Below are 6,179 nucleotides of genomic sequence, written 5' to 3'. Positions count from 1 at the left end.
AGGAAAAGGTTTTATTAATGAAAGCAGAATGTCTCGTTTCTATTTCTGTTTCCACTTCCCTCTCGTTCTCTGAGAAGACAGAGAAGTGACTGTTTTGGAAGATCTTTTACACAATGGGAAAAGACAGTCAAGTATGGTGACTTGAAGAGAGCTTTAATATGTGAGTGTGCTAAATTTCCCTACAGGGTTCATACTGTCGACTAAAACCCCCTGGTGGTTCTGTATTCCCAGTACAGAGATAAGGAATAGTCTAATGCCACATGGAGGTGCCTACAATCTGCTGCATCTGGCCCCTCGTGTGTCAATTAGTGCGTGGTAATTTGATTAAGCAGATGAATTTTGCGATATAAGGATAAGGACAGTAAAAACAGAACTAAGCAAACTTTATTAAAGAGAATTAAAACCTCTTAAACCCTGTGGCCCCCGGTTCAAGAATAGCACGCCCTAAAATGAGTAGAGGGAATCTTTGCAACTGCAAGGTCTATTTGAATGATCTTGGAAATTATAGATAGATAGATAGATAGATAGATAGATAGATAGATAGATAGATAGATAGATAGATAGATAGATAGATAGATAGATAGATAGTATTCATTCCAAAGGGGAAATTAGTTTGTCACAGTAGCAAGCAACTTAAATAGAAGACACAAAAAAGAGACAAGAAATATTAGGAATGCAAAATACTCAATTTGTACAACAAAATAATAATAATTTAGGGAAGTAAACAATAAAGAAAATGCAAAATTGCAAAGTATCTGTAGTGTATGTGAAGTGTGTATATGGTAATTTAATTTAATTTACAAGTCATGCAGTTGGCTTATTAATTCCATCTAACAGCCAAAACATCCAACAGTTTTGGCTTTGTTTTGAAAAATCAATCGTAACCAGGTATGTCTTTGTGTCAGCCACTAGGTGGCAACAAATAGCCATCAATGATACATACAATTCACTGTGGGAAGTAATCAGTGAAGTGTTCCGGAGATACAGTGAAATTCAGTAGGTCACTTGTAGATCTGTTGCATCCATGAAGTGAGTATGACGAGTCCATCACTGTGGAGGAGGATACATGCTCAGTCAAACCATTCCCTATAAATAAAGCATTTCAGGAATGAATGTGTATCATGAGTCTGCATGTAGTCAGTGTCTGATTCACATGCTCTACTGGCTCTCTCAAATTAGCTTGACAAAGGTTAAATCTGGTTATTAATTAAATTAATAATTTCACCTCAAGGTCCATTTTAGTTGCTTTTTTTAAGCTTTCAATCATATCACAGCTTCATCAGCTGATAGAATTTGCAAAGGTGTTATTAAAATGTAGATGTTTAAAGGTAATCCTGTCTGGGTCTGTAAGGACTTACATTTTTTTTTGTAAAAGTTAAGACTCAGTTTCATTCTTGACAGTTGACAAAATAATATCACCTTAGTACAGTTTAGGAGCTATTCTTGAGTTTTTATTCACATAACATTATCTTCAGCAGCAGATGAAAAGGAAGAAGCTTCAAAACAAAATACTATTGTTTTGTCAGCTGCTCTGTCCAAGGGTCAAGAGTTCATTTTGAACCTCAACTAGGTGTTAATAATGTTTACCGAAGCTGTGAGTTTATAAACAACACACTACTTAAACAGACCTAAAACAGATTTTAAATATTTCATAGAAACTCAATTTCATTAGTGAATATAATTAAAATGTGTGTTGTCAACATAAATTAGGCTTCCAATTAAAAAAAAAAAAAGAAGTAATTTCCCCCCTGCGTCAAGTCGAGCTGTCACCTTCCTGAAAATGCCTGTTTCACGTGACCCACAATGCAACAGTGTATACCTAACCTGTCATTCAAGCAAAAAAAATTTTTTTTTAAAAAGAAAACGTCGTCTAGCCGTCTACAGCTAAATGTAAGCTAATTCTCAGCTATGTATCACTCGTGTTTTCCCGACAGCCAGATTATTTAATGTATTATAATTTAAAAACTGTTGGCATAATAGTTTCTTTGTGTCGCTTCATATCAACGCGCTTTTGTTAATTGGCAGCCCGGCTCAGAGAAAGCAGCATTCCCTGCTCCGGTCGTCAGGGATTTAGGGAAGGACTGAATCCGAGCCCCGACCGAGACAAACAATGGCAGCTATGAAAGGCGAGGGGAGGGTCGGCCTAATGCAAATATCCACTTTGTGCGCCCTGGAGAACCTGCACTAAACAGTGACAACTACCAACTTCCACTCAAAGTGGCAGTATCCTCGGTATTACAGACACCACAACTGTTAAACAGCTTACTATTTTTGTGTGTGTGGTATTTCTCCGCTGTATTTTACACACGTTTGCGGACCAAGTTTTCACATGAAGGCTTCTTTGCTTCAGCAACAAGTGGGGAAGCGGAGCGGAGACAGGACGCCGCAGCATCTCTGAAGTGTGCAAAGTGCACCTGCTGAAGGACGAAACGGAGAGGTAGGAAAACGACTGGTGCCCACATCCACGTGCAGCATCTCGACGTAGTAGCATACCTTACTGTATAAGTTCTCCCACTACCTCCGCTTCCTCTCTGTAGTTTCAACAAACTCGTAACTTTCCCCCTTTTTTTCGCATTCCTCAGCACTAGCCCTGCTATTTTTCATTTTTCTGTGCAAAAATTTCCGTGGAAAAGTTTGTGTGGCGTTTTTTTTAACCTCCCTAATATCGAACAGTTTTGTTCGACCCACCTTTCTTTCCCCTGTGCGGCTTATTTAGTGCACCTAAGCCTGTCTCAGGAAAACGTGATTATCCCCAGACCATCGATACGCTGGCTTTCATTCAAGACATGCATGAGAAAGGCTTTGCGACATAATAGATCAGTGGGAGCCTGTCTACTTGTATAGACGTAGGGCGAATGGAAGGGGATCTCACTTCAATGTTTATTTATGGGTGTAAAACACATTTTTTGAGAAGCATTGCATGCAAAATGTGAAATTGACCCTCTGGCACATTTGGGAAAAGAGGAAGAATAAAAAAAGAGTCAACTCTGAGCTCCATTCTGCATCCTCTCTGCAGCCTGCACTGTTTGGCCAGAGGTGTGCAAAAAGTAAGGCAGTGAAATGCTACTGTAAAATCCCAGCATATCCCCCAGAAGGAACATCAAAGCGGACTCAACATGAGGCCTTTATCTGAACAATTGCTCCATTCTACCCTACCACCCCCCCTCTCCCATACACACACACATGCACACACGCACACACATACACACCCACAACCCCCTATTCCCAATTTCCACTTGATTAAGCCCTAAACTGAGCAGAGTTAAATCTGGAGGGAAAATGGTTCACTAATTCTGACTCACAAGTTCTGACACAAAAGAAGGAAGACTTTTCTCTCTGTTCTAATTTGAATCTGACTCAATAAGGTGACAATAATTTTCTTTGCTGGGTTAAAAAAAAACATATTGTTGTACAAATATAGACACATGAAGAAGAATAAGTGACAGGTGACTGGGAGCAAACCACATTTTTTTCATATTTTCAGTTTAATCGCCAGCTCCTGACGTATTATTCCAAATGCACAAATGTACTGCAGCATACTGTATTAATTAAAGCAGAAATGCATCTGTTGTGTGGTGAAACCAATGCACCCAATTAAAAAAAATAATGACAGCATCAACATGTGAGTGCTATTCTGCTATTCTGGTTGTGTTTTACACCAAAAGCAGAACGTTGGCAACTCAATCTGATGTTTATTATCAAGCAATCCATAACAAATGCATGGACAATAGGCTTTTTAAATTAGATTTGTACACTCGTTTTCAGGGATGGGTATGAAAGCCACCAATGCAGTTTATAACAACTCTTTGCAATTCAGGAAAAAGCTCTTTGGGTGTCTCTTTCTTGCTGTTTGGCTCAACCTGCTATAGTACTGCAAGCTCAGACGCCTTACCAAATCTGAGCAGCACAGTTGAAATCCACTCCTCGCTATTGATTTTTCAGTATTTGTACACAATTATCTCTTAATGGCGCGAGTACGCAGAGGCAGCCTGCAGACCACTGTACACATTCTCTGTCCGGTGGTGAGGTTGCCAGGCAATGTGAGGCTGTTGAGATGGGTCTTTTTCTCCCACAGCCTGCTCTCGCCATCTCTTTCTGTCTCGCAACCCCCCACCTCTCCTCTCAGCTTGCCTCTGCTCTTTTGCATACTAATAGATGGACAAAAAGCTGATTACAAATCAGGGCTGTCAAACTGATTATTAATATTCTTGGCTTTGTGGTTGGTTTACAGGGGCAGACTTTTATGGGACCTTCATCTATTCTTACTTGTTATATTTATGGTTTTCACTTATGTGCTGTGAAATACAGTAGACAGAAAGTCTAGCAGTATGCAGTTACTGTCAGGTGCATGTGCAGGTATCCTGCAGAAAAGTTGTTATATCTTGACGTTGTCCACCAGATGAGGGCAGTGTTTAAGTCCTGTTTAGAAGCAGTAAACCCGGTAGAAGAGTAGTAGACCTACTTTTAACTGTTTTTTTGGGGGGATGTGCTCTGATAATGTGTTCGTGAAATGGCTTTGGCAGCTACAAACACGTTGCCCCGACTCAGCAATATTTCAGAAGAGATCTGCATCTTTAAACAGGAAGGGATCATTATTTTGGCAACAACTCACAAACAGATGGAGTGAGTGTTGCAAAGGACAACAGATAGCTTAATACCATACCGGTGCAATGAGCATGGGCATTTACTGTTAGTTTTTACTAGTTTTAGTAGTCCTTTTTAAAGGAGGAATAAAGTGGCTTGCTGGTATTTTATAGACTCAAAAACAGCTACTTTCTCAAAGTGAATAATTTTCCCATATGAATTTGCACAAGAACGTTTTAAATTGTATAGTTACACTATTCTCTTGCACTCAGAAATGCACTCACCATTTTGTCATTGAGGAATTGTTCAATGACAGAATTCCTCTTCCTGATAGGCCTTATCCTCAAGAGACAGGTATAATTAGAGCTATGGAAACAGGAAACACCTCGCCCTCCCTATCGTCTTCTCCCTCCTCTCTCTACCCCCTTTTTTCTCCCTCTCTCTCCTCTCAGATGTGCATTTATTTGTACAAACTATCAGGTGTAGACATGTAGAGTAAGGCCTATAATGAGTCCTGTGATGGTTATCAGTTTGTCTTACATCTTTGGGTTTACTGGAAATGAGGGCCTGGCTTGTGCCTGTTTTTGTTTAGTTGTTTCTTACAGAAAGCAATTAACGAGCTGTAGATCCAGTTCGGACAATTTAGCTAAACTGTTTTTTTAATTTGTTTTTTTAGATTTATTTATTAAACAAGTGCCGTGAAAGTGTTACCCTAAAACTACGTGCCGAAAGGAAAATATACATTCAGTTTACGGTGATCTAAAAACACAGAAAAACCACCAAATATCACAATTTAGAAGTTTTTACTACCAATTGTTTGGTATTATGAGTTGATAAATCAATGTAAATGTTGGTTGACCAATCGAATAGTTGACAAGTTGTTTGAGCATTGGTTGCCATGCTGCAACAAATACAACAAATGTGAGAGAAATCTTTATTAATATTAATTTTCTAGAGTCATGGTGTCAGTCACTAGTATGAAATATACTGCTACTTATTTGCATCACAATGCTTTGGCTTTGACTGCCAGTGATTTCATTTTTGGTGGATATTTACACGCCCACGGTAGTTTCACTCAATGTGAGGGATGGAGGAGAGAGGCCTCTAATTTCTGTTCCTTCCTCCAAAGATTACAGACCCTGCAGAGACCAGGTGTACAGTTCAGACCAAAGATTAGCCACCCATCGCCCTTCCCTTCATCTTCGACCACATAAACGACTTGCTTGTGCACCGTACTCTTCCTCGGTAAGGGTGAGATTAGATCTTTAGAGCAGTGAAGCTTCTCTTCACTGTCCAATAAAATATGTGCACAAGCACTCAACCCAGTTCCAACAGTTTCTCCATCTGCTCAGACATGCAGAGTTCAAGAGAGAGAAAAGTCAGCAAATTTTATTGATTCAAAGGAGCGGCTCCCACCTTTCCCTGTCCTGGTGTGGAATGCACACCTGGAGGTGTTTACTGAGTGGCTCTAGTAATCCATATAACAATGCAGGCTGACATCTGGTGCCATCAGGAGCACTTGAGGCAGTTTTCTCTGACAGGCGCTGCATTGTCTCTGCAGAACAGTGTGGCTGTGATGCCGTTGACCGCTTTAT

The sequence above is a fragment of the Clinocottus analis genome, unplaced genomic scaffold (assembly GCF_023055335.1).
Source record: "Clinocottus analis isolate CAN_PGR_092001 unplaced genomic scaffold, fCliAna1.0.p SCAF_9, whole genome shotgun sequence".
NCBI lineage: Eukaryota > Metazoa > Chordata > Actinopteri > Perciformes > Cottidae > Clinocottus > Clinocottus analis.
The sequence above is the reverse complement of the archived record's forward strand: the minus strand, read 5'-3'. Positions refer to the sequence as shown.